The sequence below is a fragment of the Dipteris shenzhenensis genome, chromosome 3, assembly GCF_047967505.1.
Source record: "Dipteris shenzhenensis isolate YYH24624 ecotype China chromosome 3, Dip_SZ_1.0, whole genome shotgun sequence".
In the NCBI taxonomy this organism is placed as follows: Eukaryota; Viridiplantae; Streptophyta; class Polypodiopsida; order Gleicheniales; family Dipteridaceae; genus Dipteris; species Dipteris shenzhenensis.
This window is the reverse complement of record NC_141598.1, coordinates 28,840,419-28,866,875: the sequence shown is the minus strand read 5'-3', so window position 1 is coordinate 28,866,875 and position 26,457 is coordinate 28,840,419.

Genomic DNA, 26,457 nt, shown 5'->3' with positions numbered 1-26,457 from the left:
ATTTATGATCTTGTAGACGTTTTCAAATGTTTTTTACGAAGTGACCTAGCTCATTGCAGTAATAACAAATGGTGTCTGACCTGATGTTTTTGTTGGGATTGGAGCATTTCGTGAAGCATTCTGGATAATTGTTGGGATGGCTTGATTGCTTCCCACTGTCTGGATACCTTTTTGGCACATTGGAACGTCTGGTGAGCAAGGCGTGTTCTTCTTTGGTTGTCATGCTCATTCGGCGAGCCTCTTCTTGTAGGAGTTGATTGTTGACTTTGGTTACCATGAGGGTCTCTCCGCATCCTTCAAGTGTCATGATGAGTAGATCATATGAACTGGGCATGCTGCTTAAGATTGTGAAGGCAAGTTGGTTCGCACGAATGGGTGTGCCTACAGCATCCACTTGTCGCACTAAACCTTTGATTTTTTTGAGATGGGGGTCAACCGACTCTCCTTCTTTCAGTTTGAGCGAACTAAGATGATGTTGAAGTGTCAAGATGCTACCCACATTCCCGACCTCGTAAGTTTCATGGAGTAATTCCCAAGTGTCACATGCACTAGCGCATGCTTTCACTTGGCTTGCAGGAGCATCTCGCAAGGTGAGACAAATGATCAGCTTTGCTTATTGTTCATGGGCTTCAAAGTAGAGGAGGTCAGGTGTGTTGTTGACTCTAGGCATTGGTGTGATAACAACCGGAATAGTTGAGTATATTGCAGGTGCAGGCACTTGGGTGGAGTTGCTTGCAGTGGCTGGCACAGCTACTAGGGCAGCAGATTCACTGCCTCCATTGTTTAAGGGGTGGTCATCAATCGTTTCTTCTCCTATGATGATGCGCCAAACTTATTTTTCTTCAAGTACCAGCCGAATTTTCCATTTCCACAACCGATAGTTGGGTCCTTCCAGCCGTTCAAGAATGCGTGAATTGAGAAGGGCAATGGGATCAAAAGCCATGAGGATGATTGGGAATGAAGAGCAAGTGAGGCATAAATCTGTGGGCAAGGAATGGGGAGGAGATAAGATGGAGTGGAGAAAATAGAGAGTGGGGGACGATCAGCGAGAACGAAGTTGTGGGCCCATAACCATTGTGAGTGTGAGGAAGAATGACGATGCGAACAAAGGCAAGAGAGCAATCAAAGACACAGTTGGATGACATAGGTGGAGAACAACAAGACTGCGTGTGTATTGCATTATGGAGTTACTATGGAGTTACTCTTTTGTAAGAGGATACAAGTAAATCTCAAGAAGTGAGGGTGAGTCAAACAGACTCACCCAAATAAGAGCTAGCTAACTGACATCGATACTCAATTAATATGGGATATGGTAGCAGATGCTGACCAAATACCCTCACAAAGCATATAAAGACAATCCGCTCTTAGGCTGTGTTAACCAAGATTGCTTTGTATCTTCATTACTTCATATAGGTCTTTCAAACACGACCTATAAAAGCAACCCATAGTGCTTAATTTGTGGAAAGTTTGTGATGGTCTGCACAATTTGGTTACGAACAAGGTATTCTACTTGAGCATGCATATGCCCAAAGAGGGTCCACAAGGACAACATTAGAAACCAAAATACTACAAGTTCTCATACTTGAGAAGAAATGGTAGAGTCAACTCTGATCATTCTTTTTATTGTCTGGGAATCCTTTGTTCTTTGCTATGACTAAGAGGTTCTAAAAACTCACAGTCATAACTTGATGTGGAGAAGCAAAGTGAAACGTGCAGAAAGCATTCGAACCGATCTTCAGAAACATCCATTGTGGCTTGATGATTGAAGTATTGCAATACCTCTTCCAGTGAATACATCTGTTCATCATTCATGTATCGCAATGTATTAATGGCAAGTAGCACCTCTGCTTAGTAGCAACAAATATTGACACACACCAAGTACATTGTATGCATTAATTGACAATTTATGTTCTGGTGTTCCTAATTTCTTATGGGAGAAACAGTCCTTTGACTTCATAACGACACACAAGAAACATTGGCTTTCCCCACCTAGCATCATTACTGCAACAACAAACTTGCCATAAGGAGCATGAAACATGTCTCCAAGCATCACCTTCAAGAACTCGGGAATAACTATTTTTAAAGGTGAAAATTATGTTATTCTTTTCTTTCAAAAAAGATAACCTTTATTAAAGGAAGACAAAATTTAATATTTAAAAAAAGAAAGAAATTGCCTCCTATATAGGAAGACAACTCAAACAATAGATAGATAAAAGCAAATGCTTTTTGTCGAGGAAGGTTAGTGTCTGATTCAAGTTGTCTATTACTGTAATGTTGCACCCAATTTCTTCACCATATTCTAAAACTTCCAAACTTGAGAAATCACCAATTCCCTTACTAATTGCCAAAGACTAAAGAGCATTTCATTTACTCTACCTCTATCTCCAAGAATGGTAATCCTCCCATGAAGGCTGAATGTAAGTGGAAAACCTTTGGAGCCATTTACTAACATTCTGGTAATTGAGTAATTCCAAAAGGCATGTAAGTGAGTCTCCTTGTTTATCTTACACAAAGGACAAAGTGGAGAAATATTAGGGTTCCATTTGGCCCTTATAGGAATCTTGCAGATAGATACCATCCTTAACAAAAGATTAAGATTGAATGAAAAGGTCACCTTCCAAGTTCAAGATAGCTTGTATCTCCAAACTAAAATATTGTCAGATGGGGCATAAGGAGCCCATTGATCCGATCCTGGGCCATAAGAGCAACCCACAACACATTTTCTGTTCTAAAATCCTTGAAAGAATAGCACTCCAAAGGCTTCCCTATGATAGTTGCAAATCCTTAAAATTCCTCAGACTCTCTAAGGATTGCACAAGTCAACGAAGTCTCTTTAACTATCGCCATGAGCATGCATACTATTCTGGTTTCCCTTATAGATTGTTAGACTTGATTGAAAACTAAGCCTATTGACTGACAACGAATTATACAAGCCTGGATCCCTCACATCCCTATTGAGGATGGTGTAAATTGTGCCATAACTTAAGGGCATTAGGGGCAAACCCTAACCCTAGTCCTAACCCTAATGGGTTCTCATGTATATATTCATGTTTATGTTCAATACAACATATTGCACAGGTAGCTGTATCATGTGCACTCTTCTCTCTCTCTCTCTCTCTCTCTCTCTCTCTCTCTCTCTCTCATTTTTCATGGTATGAGAGCAATATGTGCATGTGTGGGCACAGTGACTACATGAGTACAACTTCCATGATCCTATACATAGATGTGCATTTCCCCCTATGGGTCATCCTTTTCCTTTGGGAATAAAACCCAGAAGATAAGCTGAAGGGAAGAGGAAGGAAATCCCAAAAATAAGATGCCTACCTGGATCAAAGATTGGTCGATCAAAAGATGATGACATGAAGAATAGTGTGTATGGCTACAACAACTTCGACAGGAAAGGCTACTCAGACCCTCACCTTGTAAACTCCTAACACGGCCTAGACCAAAGCGCCCATAATCTACCACTTCATTATCACCTCTGCAATGCCACATTAGTAACATGCCAAGCCATCATACCCATGTCATCAGTGCCACACACGCATACTTTTATGTAACCTGCACGTGACCCATAGTTCCACATCAATAGATGCACCCTCCATCCACATCATCATTTTTGGGCCCTTTTGTGATCAAAGTGTGGCCATGAACTTTCGGAAGCTATAACTTTTGATTCAGGTGGAATTTGGAGGAGCTAGAAAAATAAAAAATGATCAACAAATCATGCTCTACATGGTGAGCACATCAAATATTCTTTTTTATTTTTTTTGTAGGTCAGGGGAATTCAATCCTCATCATCAAAACCACCTCCTGATCCATTGCAGTGCACCCAACACATAAAATGAATCGAGGTAAAATTCTTTTATAGAATTTTGTGCTTTGATGTGGCCTAGCTATAGACAAAAAAGACATAGAGGAGATTAAACTCCACCAAGCCAAGTAAGACATTGCCATATCACTCGATTAGTACCCACTGGCACTTGTCCCTTTGAATCTATCACCAATATACACATTCATACATCTGACACCAGCTTAGCCTCTCAAGTGGCATTCGGTAGTTTAGTACTGAACAATGTGACACTTGGTAGAGTGATCTTCCTCACATTTGGGATTGCTACATACACATATGCCACCCATGTATAATCATATTCGTGCAAGACAAAGGGTTGTAATAGGTCTTGATCATTAGAGTTTGGAAGCTCCTCTTACCTTGGATGAGCTTAAGGAAGCAATGCTAGCCATGAAAGATGGCAAAACTCCTAGAGAAGATAGCTTTCCATTGAATTCTACAAGGTCTTTTGGGAGTGGATAGTTAGGCCCTAGACATCTGGAGGTATGGTAGGAAAGTATCTCCACCTCTTCTCTCCCTGATCACCTAAATAGTGGAATAGTCAAACTTATTCCAAAGGATGGAAGAAAAGATTTAATAAAAAACTAGAAACCTCTGACGATGCTAAACTGCAACTACAATATCTTTGCCAAGGCAATAGCACTAAGAATCCAACACAAGATAGAAAGATGGATTTTGCTTGAACAAAAGGGAATTGGGGTTCATAAAAGGGAGACACCTCCTAGAGGCTATTGTAAATATTTAGGAAGGTTGTGAACAGGCTAGGGCAGCCCAGAGCCATTTGGGATCATCTGAGGCTCCAAACGGGCCCCGCAAACCGAGAGTGGGCTGCCCCAGGAAATGCTCCGTCTACCCTCAGTGCGATCAGTCAAGGGATGCCTTCCCGCACTTGCATGTAGCCTAGTTGGTGGTGTGCCAACTCTATCTGAAGCCATCTAGCCATCAGGCCACACATGGCCCCCATCTAGTGTCCAAACTAGGACCTACCAGATAACCGAGCTACTCAAATGCTCTCTCCTCATATGGGGGGCTTACAAGTAGAGTTAGCTGGTTCCCGCGTAGTTACACGAGAGTGGAGCATTGATATCTAACACCGCCCCTCAATGTCCACCCACAAGTGAACTTACTTTTTCAGCCCAATGCCATGTCGATGAAGATGCCTCTCCAGCAAGTCTCTTCCAAGAGCCTTCGTGAAGATGTCGGTAGCATTCTCTGTAGTCGAACAATACACCAAGTCGACTTCTCCATCCATGATGAGCTCGCGTACAAAGTGATATTGAATCTCAATGTGTTTTGTGCGAGCATGGAACACCGGGTTCTTTGCAATCACCATGCAACTCTGATTGTTACATGATAACTACATAGGCTTGTTCTGCACTACACCCATGTTCCCCAAAATCCTCCTCAACCACATTGTCTCGCAAGAAGCAAAGCATGCAGATTTGTACTCGGCCTCGGTAGAAGAAAGTGCAACTGTGGGTTGCTTCTTGCTGACCCATGACACAACTCCAGATCTAAGTGAGAAACAGTACCCTGTCACTGATCTCTCACTGTCCACGTCTCCTGCCCAATCCGAGTCATAGAATCTGGTCAAGATGTTGCCCTTGGTATAGGTGATGCCATAATCAAGTGTGCCTTTGATGTATTTCAGCACTCGCATCCCTGCTCTCCAATGGTTCTCCCGAGGCTTATTAGAAAACTTGCTTAGTACACCAGTCGCAAAACTGATGTCCGGCCGTGTGTTGCACAGGTAAATCAAGCTACCCACAAGCCTTCTGTACTTTTCTTCCTCCACCAGTGGTGATGAATCCTTGTTTGAGAGCTTCATGTCAACCTCCATAGGGGTACAAACTGTCTTGCACTCAGCCATGCCACATGCCTTCAGTATCTCTCCAACATACTTCAGCTGTGAAATGAAGATCTGTTTTGGCTCCTGCCAAACTTCAATCCCCAAATAGAAATGCATCAGTTTGAGGTCTATCATTTCAAACTCTCTTCCTAGCAAATGCTTTGTCTGCGAGATCTTCTCTTCATGGTTCCCTATTATGACAAGGTCATCCACATAAAGGACCACGATCATACACCTGCATCCTTCTCTAAAGATATACAAATTTGCATTAGATGGGCTCCTCCTGAACCCGTTTTGCAGAAAGTAGGCATCAATTCACTGGTACCATGCTTGTGGGGCCTGTTTCAACCCGAAAAGTGCCTTCTTTAGTTTGCAGACTTTACCTTCTAAACTGGGGATCTCAAAACCTGGTGGTTGTTCCACGTATACCTCCTCCTTGAGATCTCCATTCAAAAAGGCAGATTTCACATCCATCTGAAACACGGGCCAACTTCCCTGAGCAGCTAAAGCCAAAACACTACGAATTGTGGTTAGTCGAGCTATGGGAGCAAAAGTATCTTGATAATCAAAACCATGTACCTGTGCAAATCCTTTTGCCACGAGCCGAGCCTTGTACTTATCCAACATGCCTTCGGACTTGTACTTGGTCTTGTACACCCACTTGGTTCTGATTACCTTGCATTTTGGTGGTCGATCCATAAGGCCCCAAGGGTTGTTCTTCATTATGGAGCCATACTCCGACTGCATAGCCTCCATCCACCTATCATCACCCTATGCCTCTTCAAGACACTTGGGTTCATCAGCATGGATCACTTCTATCATCGAAGCATAGTTGACCAAGTGTTTCTGCGCCCTTCTTTGCTCCTCTAATCGCTTGGACCGATGGTGTTCGGATGGTTCCTCCTCAATGGCTGGAGGTTCTCTGCCATCCAAAAGCTGCTTTACCCACTTCAGGAATGGCCGTTGCCATTGTGGTTGTGCAAGCTCTTCTTCATCTTCTTTGTCTTGAATCGTCCCAAGCACCGTTGGGGGAGTTCCGTTTGCTGTTGGTGGTGGTATTGGATGGATATCCTCGTCCTAGTTATCTAGGAAGGAAGCATCCTCCTCCAATTGATGCGGCTATTCTGAGAAGACCACATCGCGACTTACAATTACCTTCTTGGTAACAGGGTTATAGAGATGGTAACCCTTTGCCTCTTCACTGTAGTCCAAGAAAATACACTTCTAGCCCTTTGGTTCCCATTTGGTCCTGGTAGAATCAGGGACATGCACAAAACAGTCACATCCAAAAACTCTGAAATGTGCAGCTGAAGGTTTCTTACCAGAAAAGGCTTGCAGTGGAATCATCCCGTTCACAGCCTTCGTGTAGCTACAATTGAGGATGTAAACTATAGTGTTACATGCTTCAACCCAGAAAGTCTTTGGCAAATCTTTCCCTTGCATCATACTCCGGCCCATTTTGCAGATGACGCGCATCTTGCATTCTGCTACTCCATTTTGCTGTGATGTATGTGGTGGGGGTTTCTGCCTCTTGATCCCGTAACTCTTGCAGTAACTTTCGAATTCAGTCGATGTGAACTCTCCACCTCTGTTTGATCTCAACTTCTTCACCTTCCTCCTCGATTCTTTCTCGACTATTACATGCCATTCCTTGAACTTACTAAAAGCCTCATCTTTAGTCTTCAGGAAGTATATCCATATCCTTCCATTGTAGTCATCGATCAGCGTCATGAAGTAGTAGGAACACACCATAGCTTCCGTCTCCATCCTTCCGCAGAGGTCCGTGTGAACGAGCTCTAGAGGAGCCTTTGTCCTGCTGGCCTCTTTAGGAAAGGGATGCTGATGCTACTTGCTCATCATGCAAGCTTCACATACATCGGGCAGATCTAAAGTTTGTGGTAGGTCTACAATCATTCCACTTTTATGCATATAAGTAGCATCAATCGATTTTACCTAGAGCTCAGAAGTGATGATGAGTTCTAGCTACCCTATGAAAATCCCAGTAAAAAAAGCATATAGTTAGTCCCTACTTAGCTACTAGGTCACGTGCACTCACACACTTTCGCTTAGACACATAGATGATTGCATGAATAATTGTACCACACACTTTCATTCCACACTCTCAAAGGATGTATAACAAAAAAAAAAAAAAAGATCTCTCTCCCACACACACACAGAAAGGTCATACAGGCATGCCAATCAATTTGATGATCAATGGTACACTACATGTACATGGATGCAGGTTCAGAAAAGATGCCGCCACTAAAGAGGATGCGTAGAAAGAGCCCACCGCCTCAACCACGGGACCCCCTCCAGAGTTCGCAGCCATCTACATCCTCTCAACCACGGAGACCACAGGCATTCGTGGTCCAAAGTGATAGCTCCGAAGAAGATTCAGTGTATGACCAAGCAAAATAAATGCCACCCCAGTCACAGCCAGCCTACACAACCGTTAACAAGGCCCAATCATTGGAACTTGTCTGGCCACCCACATCGACTTATGCTCTTTCCCAGGAAGCAACATCTTACTTAGAGCAACGGGGTCTAGGCAATTTGCATGAGAGCCTCAAATCCTTGGAGGACAGTCCTATCATGACCACCTACATCAAGGACTTTCTCCACTCTTACTACTCTAGCAATGCAACGGATGGTAAGTATGGTAATATCACTGTACAGCAGAGCCCACTGAACATTATCCTTGACAGTACGGTCATTCAAAGGGCTTTCTCACTACCAAAACAAGGTGGCCAATACCCTAAACGGTCTGCTGATGCAAAGTTTATCGAAGTACAGTCTCTCCTCACCAAGGGTACCCTGATCCATAGAGATGGCATATTGCTTCGCATAATCCTTGACCCTCGCCTCAAGGAAGAAGCACAAGTTCTATCCACAATCCTGGGAATAAAGAACGGCAAGGAACGCTCCCTTCCACTCCGTACATTTGTTTTGCTGAGTAGGAAGCTAAAACAAGATTGGGTCCAACACTTCATCATTTTCTTTACCAAAAAACTCGATGGTTCTTCAGGTTAGAAATGTAAAATTCTGCATTTATTGGCTATAATCATCAAAAAAGGACTACAAGAAAGAGAAATGACTCTGCCCCAGTCTCCAAAGCCAATTGAGGAGTTGGACATACCCTTCTCACCAGTATGGGAGCCGTCATCAACTGCTCCAGCGATCACATTGATAAGTACAGATGCCTTAACAGAAGTGCCTATTCTGGAGAGTAGGATTGCGGAATTGCCCCTAGAAATGCTACAGCTCGATGCACAACTACAACCACTAAGTCTCCACCAACAGCACCAACCCGAGCTCGAGACAAGGTTGGCACCTGAACCTGAGGAAAGATCAGCACCAGACCTTGAGACCACATCAGCACTCGAACCGCCCACATCGACGCCATGCCAGTCGATGAGCCCTAAGGAGAGCTAGTGCCAGATCAACAATATGACTATTGTACACAAGGGACTGAAATGCCATTGGATCAACCTCCCCCAAGTACTACAGAATCATCGGGATGGCTACATGGGCACCACTTGTATCAGCAATATCACCAGACCTCATCACCGTCTGTCATTCTCCAACATCAAGCTAGCCAAATGATCCAAATGTCAGAACTCTTCACTAGCTTGGCCAAGGAAGCATATGCAAGAGAATTGGAAAGGCAGACGGCATCAGAAATCGAAGACCAATTCCAGGCAATCGCCATAGAGGTCAAGGCACTTCGGGCACAGATCGATGAGAAGGAGGTAGAAGAAGTGCGCATGAACCAGGCTCTCCAAGCTCAAGAGAAGGCCGTAAGGGATGTGACCTCCAACCTCCACCAAAGTCAAACACAGCTGACTACGGCAGTAGAAGCAATGGCAATCCTACAGACTTCCTATAACTCCCTGACATCTGCACATGCGCAACAAACAGAGGTAGTGGCACAAGCTCGACTCACTCTCATTCACAAAGAAGAAGAGCTCCAGGATTGCAAAGACAAGCTTGAAGACATGAAACAATCTTTGGCAGTACATGCCTTTAGCATTGATGAGCTTACAAGGGAATGCCGACTCTTAAAAGACCAACTTGCTATTGTTCAAGAGACTAGCACTTCACAAGCCCAGGTCTTGGACCAATGGTCCAATACCACTGAAGACATTCCTCAACAGGCAAAGGTCACCTTGCAAACGAAAAAGCTTAAGGAGGCATACACAACCATCTATCATCAGTACAAAGAAAAAATGAATGAGATGCACTCCCAAAAAATAGCCATCTCCAAGCTTGAACTCCAATTGCTAGTGCACAACAATGAGACATTGGAAGACAACACCAATGCCACCCCACTACAATGCACAACCGTGGTGTACGAAGAGCTTGTGGCTGCTCTACAAGTGGAAGATCATCTCAACGCACGCGTGCTTATCCAATGGAAGCAACTCCAAATTAGGATCATATTTGCTCATCCAACAATCAACTGGAAATGATCAATCGGGATTAAAACCCTGCGCATAATTTGCCAAGACTTGTCTGAAGATGAGAAGAATATCTTCTGCCTGTCTACACATGCCGGGTTTATAACACTCAGGACGGATGCTTTCATTGCATATGTCTGCCTCATGGGTAGTCCTCCCCTCAGGGTTATTGCAGGTTTGTTGCCATTGCTACAAAGGCCATCCCTATTATTTGCACGGCACGACATAACCGACATCCAACCCATGCAGCTGATCATCCCATCGCACCAGCAAAAAGAAGTGTCGGAAGATGACAAGGCCTATCTCACATCCAACTTCCCATATCTAACCACTCTTTCTGCCAACATCATAACCTCACTTCCCCTTGCTGCTACCACCCTCTTGACCTTCCCCGAGTTCCATCCTAACATCTATTCCCTCCATCGTCTCTTTGCTCATGCCTCTCACCATTTTCAACTTACCCAACAGTCACAAACTTATGAGCCCCTCACAGCTAGCTTTTTCCCCTCCCTTGCTAATCCTACCCTTGAGGATTACCAAGCTGCTCAAACCATTTGCCCATTTCTTCTCCCCCTCCCCTCTGCTCCCCCTTTCGCCACTATCACTCAGCCATATTTCTCCCCAATGTCCCCTGATTCTCTCCCGGCCTCGTCATCACCTCCGACACTTCTGGTGCTTCCATCAGCAGAAAATGATGCAGTATTTGATTTTGAATATCAGGATCCGGATAATCCAATTCGTACACCCATGCCAAGTTCCAATGATGGGTATGATTTTGATGAGATACGACTTCCTAGTAACCCCATCAAGGAATTTTGGAGCAAATATCCTGATATGAAAACTCGCGATGGATGGACCCTGGGTAACTTTCCTACCAACCTTCGTCAGCATCAAATAAGTGAAGGTTGGATTAGCAAATTGGATCCACAACCTGATTGGCGCCGTCCCAAGCTCTTTGATGTAATCTTCTTAAAGGAGTACTTACGGGCACCTCCATGTCTCAGAACCCATCCCAAGTTCTATGCAGTTCCACGGCGTAAAAAATGGGAAGCCAACATACACACTTTGGCTGAAGATCGAGTCATTAATTGGCCAATGATCGAACCCTACTCTGGTGTAGAATGGAATATCCAAGGCACCATGATCCGAGCACTTCAGCAGCATGAACAAACAATGCACGGCAACATTGATCACTTCCTTCACCAAAGTGCCATATTCTGTAAAACATTAGAATTAATTCTGGAGGTCCCATGTTACCTCGATTCCCATTTGCCTCCACTCAGCTTTAATCCCAATGAACGGATTGATGCTCAGATTATTACAAGCCGACTCTATCAAAGAATGATCTTCTTGGAGGCACGCCACATATCTCTGTTTGAGCAAATGATGGTAGATACAGGCTACCTGGAAACTGCGCAAAAATTGTATGGTGCTAAGGCTCTATACCAGGATCAACTGGCATGACACAAGTTCCACAGCCACTGGACTAAAAACATGGCAACCCAAGTACGTGATCGCAATAAGCCATAACCCGAGGACGGGTAATAAAATGGATCCGGGAGTATGTTGACTCTGTGCCAACATGAACTTATGAAGAAAGAGAAGGTGACTCTGTGCCAACATGAACTTATGAAGAAAGAGAAGGTGTTACAACTTTGTGGTACAACTTTGTGATACAACTTTGTGTTACAACTTTGTGTTACAACTTCTAGACACAACTTTGTGTTACAACTTTGTGTAACAACTTTGTGTTACAAGTTTGTGTTACAACTTTGTGTTACAACTTTGTGTAACAACTTTGTGTAACAACTTTGTGTTACAACTTCTACATGTAGAGAGAGAATGTGTTACAACTTTGTGTTTAACTTACAACTTTGTGATACAACTTTGTGTTACAACTTTGTGATACGACTTTGTGTTACATGCAGAGAGAGAAGCTCTCCAACTTGTATAAATACCCCATAATGAAATGAAGCCCACACTCTTTGGGGCATTGTGTTGAGTCTACATTGGTATTCCAAGCATTTGTCTCAAGTGTCCATGCTTCCTTGCACTGCACATCCAAAAGCATGTCCTAACCTTGCAACTCCTCCTCCCCTCTCCTCCAACCTTGCAACCCATCCTCTCCCTCTCCTCCTCCCTCCTCCTCCTTCCTCCCTCCTCCTCCTCCTCCCTCCTCCTCCTCCTCCCTCCTCCTCCTCCTCCTCTCTCCTCCTCCCCCCTCCTCTCTCTTCTTTCCCCCATGCTCTTACACCTTCTTCCTCTCCCACTCCTATGCTCCCCTAAACCCTTTGTTCCTCAACCCATAAACTCCATGATCTACGAGGGAGACGAGTTCTCCACCATGTACTCTACCCTAACCTTGGAACTCTTTCTGAACCGTGGAACCTCCTTCTAAACCCTGGTACCTCCTTCTGAACCTTGGAACTCTTTCTAAACCCTGGAACCTCCTTCTGAACCCTGGAACCTCCTTCTAAACCCTAGAACTCTTTCTAAACCCTGGAACCTCCTTCTAAACCCTTAAACTCCTCCTAAACCCTACAACCCCCAATGAAGGCGAAAGCCTTCATTACCTCAACAAAGATGGTTTATGTGCCTTTTACACATGCTTGCACTTTGTTTGCTTACCACACTTAAGTCTACGTCTCTCACCGGAACACGACTCGAGGTCCTAAGCTACACATATACTACAACCGACAATCCCAATATATCTGTAGGTGACAAAAAGCCTCGGAACCCTGCAAACATAGAATACCCAGCTCTTCCTACGAAAGCAGTAGGAAAGAGCCAACACTAGGAAATTGCTCACAAGTATATGCAAGAGCCTCCAATGCACTTTATAGCTGTGGAAACTTTGATGGTTGAGGAGGAGGCATCACAAAGGTCTTTGAGTCTCTCCTTGACATAGCAAAATGAAGACCGCCAACTTCGAGATCTGAACTCTTTGTGAAAATATCCATAAAAGTCTCTTTTGGCTCTATCATTATGCCTACTACAAGGCTTGAAGTCATATCTTTTTTGAAGAAAGTAGCATCCCATGGATCTTCAACATCATTAAACTCCCTTTTTGACATAAGTAGAAAGAGTCTCTTTTCCTTTTGATGAAGAAACCAAGCTCTTCTGCCCATGTGATATCGAGTCCAGCTACCAAAGCCATTGGTGCTATATTCCTTTCCATTCAAATTCAAAGTGACATCAGAGACCCATGCTCTAATCTCAGAGTCATTTAGGATAGCCCCCACATTAGTTGATTGCTCCATAATCCTACAAGAAAAGATAATGAAGAATTTAGATACATACAAGTAAAGTACAATATACAACGCTTGATACAATAAATGTGGGAAATAGCCCAAAAGGCTTTACAAGGCTTCATATGGCAATAAATGTGACCAATAGCGGAGAGGGCTTTGCAAAGTATTTTATAGCAATAAATGTGGGAAATAGCCTAGAAGGCTTTACAAGGCTTAAATATTTGTACAAATGTAAAAAACTTAGCCAATAAAGATTTACAATGAAATAAAATGTCCTCTAGTGATAAAAATTCAATCTTCGTGAATACAATATCTATGCACTGATACCCAACTGATGCAATCTACCCACTAAAAACTGTTCCACTGATATCCACTTATGCAGCCCATTGATACTCGTTAAATAGTGAATGGTCAGGATGGTCGAGTTTATTACAAGGCGCTTCATACAGCAATAAATATAAAAAATAGCCTAGAAGGCTTTACAAGGTTTTTTATGACAATAAATGAGCTTAAATATTTATACAAATGCAATAAAAATAACCAATAACCATCAAGCTCCAACATCTCCCATGACATGTAATCTGTCCACTGATATATGTAATCTGTCCATTGATATCTGCTATCTCAATCTGCCCACTAATAAACTTCTTGGTAAATGGTAAAAGGTCTTATTTAATAGCATGTTATGAGTGTTAAACCGCATGTGAGCGAAGGGACTGACAATGATTAGGAACTAGTTAGAAAAATTTGAGCATGGCTTCGATTGGCAACTTGGAGAATTGTCTCTCCTCTAAGGCAATCTAATTTATGCTAAACTATGCTACACCAACCGTCAAAGCGAAGAAAAGCAATAAATAATTTCTTTTTCTGTGTTCATTTTAATGTGCTGGGGTTTAAGAGGCTTAAATATGCAAAAGAAGGGGTTTTGATGTAGAGGCTAAACCTGCATGTGAGAGAAATGAAGAACAAGTATCTAAAGAAAAGTTAACATTTTTCAATTTAAAAGATGAATATATATAAAAATATTATCTCACCTTCAAAACAAACCATAAATTCACTCTTTTATAATTTTTTAAAAGTATAATATAAAACATGTAAATATATAAAACTCTCTCTTTCCTCTAAACTTTCTCTCTCTCTCTCTCTCTCTCTCTCTGTGTGTCTCGACTCCTAATTCTCTCTATAGCCATAGTCAAGACACTTCATTCTCTCTCTTAATCTCTCTCTCTCTCTCTGACAACTCTTATGTGTTTCCCTCTCTGTCCTCATCCCACTCATTCTCTCTCTTAGTTTATCTCAAGTCTCTCTTTCTCTCCCTCCCATGGCAGCTACGATTTATCATTCTCTCTCTTCATCTCTCTCTCTCTCCCTAGGATTTGTAATTATTTCTCTCTCTCTCTCTCTCCACCTCTCTCCTCTCTCTCTCTCTCTCCTCTCCTCTCTCTCTCTCTCTCTCTCTCTCTCTCTCAGCCTCTCTGCCTCCCTACCTCTATCCTCTTGGCCGCTAGGATTTGTCATTCTTTCCCTCTCTATGTCTCTCTCTCTCTCTCTCTCTGAATTCTCTCTCTTAATCTCTCCCAGCCTTCCTCCCTCCCTCCCTCCCTTTCTCTCTCTCCTCTATCCCTCTTCTCACTCTTAATATCTCTTTCTCTCCCTCCCCTCTTCTTTCTCATTTCTTATTCTCTCTCTCTCTCTCTCCCTCCCTCCCTCCCTCCCTTGGCGGCCACGGCCGCGAGAAGTCTCATTCTCTCTCTCTCTCTCTCTCTTTCTCTACCTCCCTCTCTTGGCGGCCACGGCTGCTAGAAGTTTCATTCTCTCTCCCTCTCTCTTTATCTCTCTCTCCCTCTCTCTCTCTCCCTAAGTTTCCCTCCTCTCTTCTCTCTCATCTCTCTCTCTCTCTCTCTCTCTCTCTCTCTCTCCCTCCCTCCCTACTCTCTCCCTCCCTTTGGTGGCCACGGCTGCCAAAAGTTTCATTCCCTCTCTCTCCCTCTCTCTCTTTCTCTCTCTCTTTCTCTCTCCCTAAGTCTCCCTCCTCTCTTCTCTCTCTCTCTCTCTCCCTCTCCCTCCCTACTCTCTCCCTCCCTCTAGCACAGAAGTTTCATTCCCTCTCTCTCCCTCTCTTTCTTTCTCTCTCTCTCCCTCTCTCTCCCTCTCTCTCTTTCTCTCTCCCTAAGTCTCCCTCCTCTCTTCTCTCTCTCTCTCTCTCTCTCCCTCTCCCTCCCTACTCTCTCCCTCCCTCTAGTAGCCACGGCTGCCAGGAGACTCTCTTCTCTCTCTTAATCTCTCTCTCCCTCTCTCGGCTCTCTCTTTCTTTCCCTCCTTACTCTTCTCTCTCATTGCCGCTAGGAGACTCTCTTCTCTCTCTCCCTCGTAAGTCAAATCTTATTTGTTGCTCTTGCTCATGATAGTTCTACTGTTAGTTGTAAGAATTCAAATTTGTGTTCAACATTCTTCTTGATACTGTTGGGATATCTCAAGGTGTATGCCTCAGGCACACCTTATGTTTCTATGTGTGAGTGCTAGAGGCACAGTTAGGTGCCCACAAGCACGATTTTGTATTAAATATCCTCTTAGATTTTTTTTTGTTTACCAAAGATTCCGCATCTCTTTGGCCGACGTGTGCAGGTCTTTCATTAAGAGTCCATCACTGAACTTAGTGATTGCAAGTTTTCAAAATATTCACATGGATACCGCCACACTTCCACGATTCATGTTACAAAATGACTATGAGATTGAAAAACAAACTTCGCAACCTGAGGAGCACAAAAAATGGCCGATACTAGTGAGTCACTATCTGAGAAGAAGCGATTACACCATCTTCACATCGACTTAGAAGAACAATATGCTCCAACACAAAAAAGACGAAAGGATACGGTGCTGAATGCTCAACAGCGGGAAAATATGAGAAGAGAAGGGCTTCAACATATTGACTTATGGTGCGATGGAAGCATATATCCAAAATGTCAAGTAAAAAACTCTACACCTCCATTTGTCAATCCCACCACATTACTGAGGTTTGCCGGCGATGGACAAAATGGACTTCTTGGTTATATTTCAGCGCAGTCTGCATTTGCGGAAACGTATAAAATGATGTACCTACAAGAAAAGGAGGCCAAGATGGAGGAGATAGCCATTCGTGCAAAATTGGAGCAGCAGTTGCAGAATGAAATTGAGGAGCATTCAAAGAGTAAAAAAGAGTTGACAAGAGCAAGAAAGAAGAGAACCGTGCTTGGAGACAGACAACGTAGCAGGAAGATTAAAAACATTGCAAATTTGAAGGCTGGGACTGGTGGATGCAAGCGACGAATTCAGGAAGCAAGGTTAGATTGAAATTTATCATTTTGTATACTCAAAAAGGCTCTCTTCCAGACTATATCTATTTCGTTGATTGTCGCAAAATAAGAATGGAGGTGCTGAATAATATAGTCATATTGTGTTGTTATTACAGGAAATTATTGGAGCCTGCAAAAGAAAATATGGACCCGAACCTTCTTCCTGTTAAACAAATGAAAGGATTGCTTTCTTGCGGTGTAGCAAAAGGTTTGATTGAGGAAAAAAAATACAAAACAGTCAAACACAATGTTGTAGAGGACTTTGTATCCAATAATCAAGTTGATGGCACTATAATCCAAGAGGCTCTTGATGTTAGTGGAGTTAACAGGAAGGGATATAGTTCGATTTTCCATGCGATATCCTCAACTTTGAAAGATCAAAGGATTAAACGAGTTTTACTGCCAAATCCAGCAACCGTGTGGAGGATAAGAGGTCATTTGAATGAAAGTATAGATGAATTTATTGGGCAATATATCCATATTGAAGAAATATTTCATGGTGTTAAAGGAACCACTGTGTATGATCCTTGGAACAATATATTTTTAGATCTGCAACAACTTCAAAAAAGAATGGTCGAGTTTTATGGAATAACATTTGAGGAGTGCAAAGGCATTTTGAAATTTGTTATCAAACTGGATGAGTGTGAGGTTGTAAAGGAAAAGAAAATGGAAAGAGTTACTATTACATTGATGAATGGAGCGATTGATACATCATTGACTGAAGCGAGTTCGAAGTATTTTAGTGTGCAGTCAGAGAAACACATATGGTGGTTAGGCTCGTTCCAGGTATGATCATGGGTTGTTTTATACTTGATTTTGGTCATTGTTTTCAAATTTGATATAGTAATACTTTTGTTTTCTATAATCTCACAGGTGAAGACCGAAGACCATGAAACACTAGATTGGGTGTTTCATCACACAGAAATACCAACAATAATCAAAAGACAAGTGCAAGGCTAGAATCTCCATGTTGCAGGAAAAGGTGATTTTCAAGTAGAGTGGCACATGGCCGGGGATCTTAAAACACTTAAGTGCATGTATAACATTAGTAAAGGAGGCAACTCAAAGTCTCCTTGTCTTTACTGCAAAGAATCAGCTCAAGTAATGGATTCAAAATGGTGGAAGAGAGCACCTAATAGAGATAAAGTTGACCCTAACTTCAAGGCCATTCTGGACATTCCACTATGTAATGTTCACATCTGCACATTGCATGGTCTATGTCGAATTATTGAGAAATTGGTATTTTTATATATTGGATTTGCTTGGAAACTCCATCCCGAAAAAAATAGAAAGGATGCTCTTCAAGCATTGGAAAAAGTGTTATCCGATATAGGTCTGTATGGAGGAGATGTTCAAATCACAAAGGATTTTAAAAAGTCTACCAATGGCAAGGAGGTACCAATCAAGCCCTCTATTGGTGGTGTTAAGGCAAGAAGATTCTTGTCTCGACCCAAACACAGTAAGCAAGTAAGGCAAGGTAGAGCAGTTTCAAAGATTAATTATGGATTGTGGAAGCAAGTCCATAATGCTGTGAAAGATCATGAGGCAGATGGGGAAGCACGAAATAGGAAGGCAGAGGTGTGGAGGTCTCTTGATCAACTCTTCATGTTCTGTGACAAAGTAACATGGACAAAGAGTGATTACAAGAACTTTGAGGAGGCAATTAAACATTTTGGAAAGTCAATGAAAGACGCATGGACAACCTGCAATATAACTCACTACATGGTAAGGTTATGTCTTTTTCTTTTACTTAAGTGTGATCTTCTTTTTTTTTATTACTTACTATGCATTCTTATGTCTTACAGCATATCATATACAACCACCTTCCCTATTTTGTCAAAAAGTATGGATGCCCAGCTATTTGGTCTACGCAAGGCATGGAGAAGTCTCACTACATGGCACGTAATGCATTTTTTAGACACACACAACACTATGGAGGGAGTCAGAAGGCGAATAGTCTGAAGGAAGTCTTCCAATGGTTTTACCGAGGCATACTACAGAGGCTGCATGCTAAAAGAAAAGTTGCTAGCTCCAAAATCAAGCTTGCTTTTCTTCTAGCCCAAAAGCAAAGACGAAGACAAGCTCTAGACAATTCAATTGCAGCAGAGAGACATAGACAATGGAGGGAATCGAAGATATTTAGAAACCATAAATGGACAAGTAAACATGAATAGGACTCATTTGTAACTTATTGGTGTTATGTCCACATGTTTTCAAACTCATTCAATAGAAATTTTTTTGGTGGAACAAGTGACTCTTGGTGTTATGCATGAAAAAAATTTCAATGTGAAACATATGATCTGAACTTAATATAATTTGTTTACAATTTCAATATATTGTTCATTTAATATTTAACGACACCACTCTATGTAAATGTACAAATCATTTCATCATCAACTTATTAATCATTTATACAAGATCATACCAGATATCAAAGACTTTATACAAATCAGTTCAAATTTAATATAATGTTTGTGCTATATTCGATGACTAAATCCTATTTCTCCCAGGGCCTGCCGATTGGAACTCTCTTTTTTATCTTGATTGGAGTCTTTTTCTTCTTTATTGGCTTGATGTCGACTGTCTCTTTATCCTTTTCTTCAGCTCTCTCCACCTGTTCCTCTTCTTGGACTGTGTGGCCTGATGCAATCATGGGTGGCTCTTGAAACCTTACGAGCTGGTGTTTTCCATAGCCCTCCAGATATTTGGGGTCCTGGGCTGTTTAGAGAACTATAAACCACTCTCCTCGCATTTTGTTGCAAATTCTCAAGTTCTGTTCATGTGCATGTCAAATCAAGCACTTGGTTCCATCTCAGTGATTCCTGGACACTATGATCTCATATGCAAGAGAAATAATGGAATGAGTGAAACTTTTCATGAGCAAGGAGTCCACAACAGGAATTTGCAGCAAAATGCGATATGGGCTGTTTAGAGAATTATAAACCACTCTCCTCGCATTTTGTTGCAAATTTCTTGTTTCTATTCATATCAACCTACAATCTAATTTCTGGGTGATTTACCACATTCTTGAACAGTATTAATTGTAAGAAGAAGGATGGAGCTGAGTGAAGACATTGGGACATCAAAAATCCAATGGATGGAAGAAATAAATGTTGAAAAACATTGAAACCAAACTAGAACTCTGACCTTTTTTTTCCTTTTCCATGCTGATTGAGTTGCACTGGTATTTCTCCTGCTCTTTCTCTAGCTTGAACTTTGCACTCTAGGTAACCTGGAGATCTGGCAGTACTATCTTCAGGCAGGTTGCAGTCTGGATGGAGTGTGTTGGGTAGGAAAGGATCAGAGAGAAAGGATCAAGAGAGAGTTGTGGCAGGGATGAGAGATTGGAATCCAGGGGAGGGAAAAGTGGTTGTGGTATTGATGATGAAATCATGAATGGCACAAGTTCCAAGGAATAAAGTGTACTTTCACACGTGCCAAATTTCAAACTCCAAGAGATCTGGGTCCCATCCACACATGTGAAAAATGACTAGATTCCACACGTGTGGGATTTAGTGATTCTTTAATTCTATTTGCACTTCTTTGTGGTATCCTGTTTTAGAACTCTTGCCCTCCAGTCTCTGCTCTCTTTCCTCCCTACCTCCATCCTCTGCAGCATCAGCATCTTGTCCAGCAGCACAGAATCATCCTCAGCACAGATTACTCCTCAGCAGCACAGCACATCCACAGATAGATTCCAGGTCAGTAACAATGGGTTCTCCCCTTAGTCTCTGCAATCTTTTTGCCTAAAATAGAAAAAATACATCCTGTATGGAAATGCATAGACTCAAACCAAGACAGAGAAATCACTGTAGGAATGCAGATCTTCAAGTGTGATATTTGCATGTGATCTTCTTGCATAACCTCCATTCATACTGTATTTGGTTGGAGAAACATAAAAATCACTGTAGGAGTGCACCAGCATGTCATTTAAAAAATTTGCAGCAAAATGCGATGTGGACCTGTTTGAAATTCCAAACTGCTCATATCGCATTTTATTGCAAATTTCTCTATTTGGCTTCTTCCACCCCTGTGATTGCCTTCTCTTTGTGAGAACATGTTCTGGTTTTTTGACTTTCATAGATGTAATCTTCTTGCATAAACTCCATTCATACTGTATTTGGCTGGAGAGACAAAGAAATCACTGTAGAAGTTCACCAGCATGTCATTTCAGAAATTTGCAGCAAAATGCGATGTGGACCTGTTTGAAATTCCAAACTGCTCATATCGCATTTTATTGCAAATTTCTCTATTTGGCTTCTTCCACCCCTGTGATTGCCTTTTCTTTGTGAGAACATGTTCTGGTTTTGTGACTTCCCTTAGTCTCTGCAATCTTCTTGCCTAAAATAGAAAAATTACATCCTGTATGGAAATGCATAGGCTCAAACCAAGACAGAGAAATCACTGAAGGAATGCAGATCTTCAAGTGTGATATTTGCATGTGATCTTCTTGCATAACCTCCATTCATACTGTATTTGGTTGGAGAAACATAGAAATCACTATAGGAGTGCACCAGCATTTCATTTAAAAAATTTACAGCAAAATGCGATGTGGACCTGTTTGAAATTCCAAACTGCTCATATCGCATTTTATTGCAAATTTCTCTATTTGGCTTCTTCCACCCTTGTGATTGCCTTTTCTTTGTTAGAACATGTTCTTCATGTCTGTGATCTCTTTCCAATCCTTTGTATGCAGTTTTTCAGAGTGATGGCAAGAACCAAATCAACTGCAAGGCAAGTTGGCAAAGGACCAGGTCTTGCAACAACAGCAACTAGGACAGGTTCCAAGAAGTTTAGTGTGCCTCCAAAGGGAAGAGATTCACATGGCAGGAAGGGTAAGCCAATGAGCTTGCTCAAGCAAAAGGCCAAAAGATTGAATAAGGGTGCAGGTGTGCTAAGGGAGATAAGGAGGCAACAGAAAGCCATAGGTTTTGCAATACCCAAAACACCCTTTCAAAGACTGGTGAGAGAAATTTGTGACAGTTGGAACCTTGGGTTCAGGTGGAATAGAACTGCCATTCTTTCCTTGCAGGAAATGGCAGAGGATTACCTGAAGAAATATTTTGAGGATGCAATGCTTGTAGCAGCCCATGCTCCACCTACAAGGAAGGTGAAGGTTGATGAGGTAAAGGTTGTTGAGGTAACACACTCAAAGAACACCAGAGGGAAGGCTGCTTATGAGGACTCACTGAAGCAGCAAATAAAAGAAACAAAATCTGTTATAGATGTGGAGACTGGAAAGAAGGAGCTACACATACATAGAAGGTTGAAGGAGCTGGGCCCTGATGTAGTTGTACATATTGAGGATGAAGTTTCAGTCAATGATTTTGATTTGACAAAACAATGCTTAGCAGCATTGGCTAACAAGAATGAGTATTGCTCAGATACTATCATTCTTGCAATGCTCTAGTAAGTGTCTTTAAATTTTACATTTTTTGCAAATCAATCCTCCTTGTAACTCTTTTATAACCTACCCTAATTATGTTCTGATCCTATGCAGCATGATGAGAAGCTGGCTTCACCCCTCTGTACAACATACAGTCCATATTGTTGATCCAGCCATTTCTTCTAGATTAAGAGATGCAAAGGAGACTCCCATGAGTATTTCCAGCTGGTTCAAACACTGCAATTTTGAAGTAATTGACATTTTGCTACTTCCATATCATAGCAGGTATGTGGGTGACTACTTCTTTTAAGATTCTTCTTTAATATTGGGAACTCTTGTAGCCTTTCAGTTTCTTATGCTTTTTTCCTTATGCAGTGACCACTGGAGTTTTGTGTCTATTGACATCCAGCAGAAGCATTGCTTTCTATTCAACTCTCTAAAAAACACACACAAAGAGCTGAAATTGTAAGTGCTGTGTGTGCTTTTTGAACTCAAAACTTCATTATTTTGATACCATACTAACTAAATTATACATATTGTAGTTGTATTAGAAGGCTATTAGATGCATTGGATCATTGTCCTCCAAATGTCTCTCTGTTGGATTCAATAGAGCCAATAAGTCTAGAGGTAAAAAGTCTATTAAATGCTATGTCTTTGAACTTATTGAATAATTTTGTTTTGTGCTGATGCTCACAGTTTCTAACATTTTTTTCTAACTGTACAGACACCACAACAAAGTGATTCAAGTAGTTGTGGATGGAGGGTGCTGATCAATGCAAAATATATACTTTCAAGCTACTTTGAAAAGGAACAGCCAGATCTGGTAAGGAAAAATACTTTTCATTTAGCTTGAAGATAATTCATAATGATACAAAGTGTTCTAAATTATCCTCTGCCATTGCAGATAAAAGAGGATAGCTTCAGCCCCAACTATGTACATAATTTTAGAGCTCATACAATTTGGAGGTTTTTGAGCTATGCCTCCCCCAAACCTATTGTAGCAGCTACTGTGGAGCTGGGTGAAAGCTCTAAAGTACTAGAAGGTGTCATACACCTTGATCCCACATATGAAGCACCTAATGTTGAGGACCAGAAGCCACAGGAGCAATCACAGAGTGCTGAGGAGGAGCAGACACAGGAGCAAAGACCTGCTGCTGATGTTGAGGAGAAGGTGGAGAAGCAGCAAAGAGAGGCTTCTGGGGTAGTGGAGGAGACAGGATGGAGCACGGACAGGATGGAGCAGTAGAGAGAAGATCCTCCAGAAAATGTAGAGCAGCCTCTGGATGAAACTGTACATAAATAGAAAATGGATGTTAGAAATATGTTCTATAGATTCAGCTAAACAATTCTGTACAAAATCTTACTTGATTGAATACAAAACCTTTCTTTATGGAGTCTGTGTTATCTCAATTTTAAAATTTTCTATGTCTTTGCATTTAACTGAGCTCTCTCTTCTTCTGAGTAACTGCAAAAAAGCAATATGAATTAGAGTGGTAAATTAAACTAATAGCAATGCTTATAGAGACTAGGATAAATCAGATGGTGTACCTTTCTGTTCTTGTAGATAAATAAAAAGTCGTTTGAGATAGAACCTTCAGCCTCAAACAGAATGTCACTGCGCAATTGAGCTAGGGAGCAACATTCTCTTAACGAGATATTGGCTACCACATCACCATTCTCAACAACATCAATATCAATAAGTTTATTTTGTGCACCAAAAGACTCTTCATCTTGGTCCATTGGGACAAGCTTTGTGCCTAGCATTCGACTGCGCTTGTAATAAAAAGAGAAAATAAAATTTTGTGATGCAACCATGTACTTCAGTTGCATAGAAGGTTGGACCACCTCACAAAACACTGAACTACATGTCTTCTTATCCCAACCTTTATCCAAAAATTGTGGCATGCATGCCGAATTTGTTGCTTTAACTGTAAACATTGTTTTTGAAACCTTTACTGGAAAGGTATTAAACAAGTCTACAAAAACTGTGAGAGGCATGCACAAAGAAATTTTTACTATCCTAGTGGCAATATTGGGCCTCAGAGCTTTCTGTACTTCTGTAAAAAGCTTCGCCCTATATGCCTCTATAACACTAGAATGTGGGTGAGGCCAATCCACCGAATTCCATGCCAGAAGGTCTTGTTTTATTAATACACCATGTGTGTTAGCTTTGTCCAGCAACTGATAAAAATGATCAGTAAAAAATATACCTGATTGAGCTAGCTCTGTTGCACATCCACCTTGGTCTCGGGGGGGTCACTCATCATATGTAACCCTATCACGTGAGTTCAACAGAAGGATATTTTTTATTTCTAAAATTTACAGAAATAAATATACATAAGGGGCTATTTAAAATAGCTTTGGGAAAAATTTACAGATTTGTATAGAAAAGGGGTACATTTTATTAATGAAAAATTTACAGATAAGGGATTTTAGAAATAGGCCTTGAACGCACGTGGTATAGAGGGTTTATACATAGTGACCCCCCCGAGACCTTGGTATTGTTGTTCTCCTATCGATCCATGCAGAACATCTATAAATCCCAGAATACAATCGATGTTTTGCCATGTCTCATACAATGAAGGATATAAATCTGAAATAAAACAACATAAGAATGTCAATAAGTTAAGAGAGAAAGCTTCATCTTAAAAATCCATACACCTCATGAAGGAAAAAACCACAATAGAAAAATATACAATTAGGCCTGTGTTGCGGAAGATTTTTTGGATAGTCTCACAAGACAAGTTCTTTATGCATGTACATGTGCTGAATCAAAACTTCTTTCACGGATATCTTCCCTTTGGTGATTTTAAAATCTCGTACTCTTCCCTTCCACGATGCCAAGAAAATGTTTTTTGTCTGGGGTCTTTTTCTTTTGCTAGGTTGCATGAGCACCCATGCTCCTTTCGAAACACTAAACCTTTCCCAAGTTCCTTCTGTTTTGACTGTACTTGACTTCTCTACCGACGAAATAGAAGAAGCAGGTCGACGGGGTAAGGATGTTTGGTATAATTCTGCCTTCGTAGCATTATCATCCACAGAGCGTCTTCCACAAGAACGGCCGTGGTTTTGGTTCACCATGGAGATTTTTTGAATCTGTAACAATAGCAAAGTAATGTAACTAAGATAACAATTTGAAGTTTCAAGAAAGAGAAAGTGGGCAAATAGACAGTTGACGAGAAACATCTTACTCTACGCCAAACAGGATCAAGGGAGCAGTTTTGGAAAAGAAAGGCTGTTGCACAATGAGGCAATGGTGTAGAATGGTAGACCTTTCGCACGAAAGGCGGTGTTGAGAGTTCACGCTCAACATCATGTGATCATGTGTGCATAGCACCATCACGTGATCATATGTGCATAGCACTAACCTTATAGAGTGCTATAAAGGAAAGGGTTAGATCCCCTAACCCTAACCCTAAAAGGGTTTGTATATATTCTATTTTTTCAACTAATTCTAGTGTACAGTTAGTCATTTGTGGTGTGCTCTCTAGCTGTGCCCTCTCTCCTCATCTCCACTCTTCTCCTCTCCCCTCTTCATATTTTGTCATGGTATCAGAGCTCCCTTGTCTTCCGTTGAGACATTGAGATTCTTGAGAGTGTGAGAGAGATTGTGAGATTGAGAGTTCTCTTGAGTGATTGTGAGATTCTTCCATTCACTTCCGTTGAGAGAATTTCCATCCATTGAAAGAAGATTTCCGTCATCTCCTTTGAGAGTTATTCATTCCGTTCATTCTTAGTGAGGACTTCCATTATGAGTGAGAGAGAGATTGTCCATCCATTATCTTTGTGAGAAAGATAGGGAGAGTCCTTTGAGTGCTCATTCCTTTGAGAGAGTTCATTGAGAGTGAAGAAATCCATTGTGAGAATCCATGTTTTGTTTAGTTCTTTGAGTAGATTCTCTGCTCTTCACAGCTCTGCAAGCAAAGCACCCCTGCAGCAGCGAAGCCCAAGCTTCAACAGCGCCTCCGACTTCAGCGACTTGGAGCCTCCAACTGCTTTGCTTTGCTTTGTTGCAATCGAAGGCTTCATGCACACGGCGCCCGAGCAACCCATGCTTCACAACAAGCAGCCATTCTAAGCTGCAACAAGCAGCCAGCAATGGACGACAGTGCTCCAACATCTTCAACGGCACAAGCATGAGCGGCTTGATTAGCGCCAACTCGTGCCCCACGATCGACTAATTGCAAGACTCGCTCACGGGCTACATATCAGCCTCCAACGGTTCCAACGGCCTCTGGCTGCCAGCGACTTTGCAACTACGACTCTACGTCGCCTTGCACGCCCCGCGGCCGAAGCCTCACGCCATAGCCAGCAGGCGCAGAGCCCGTAACA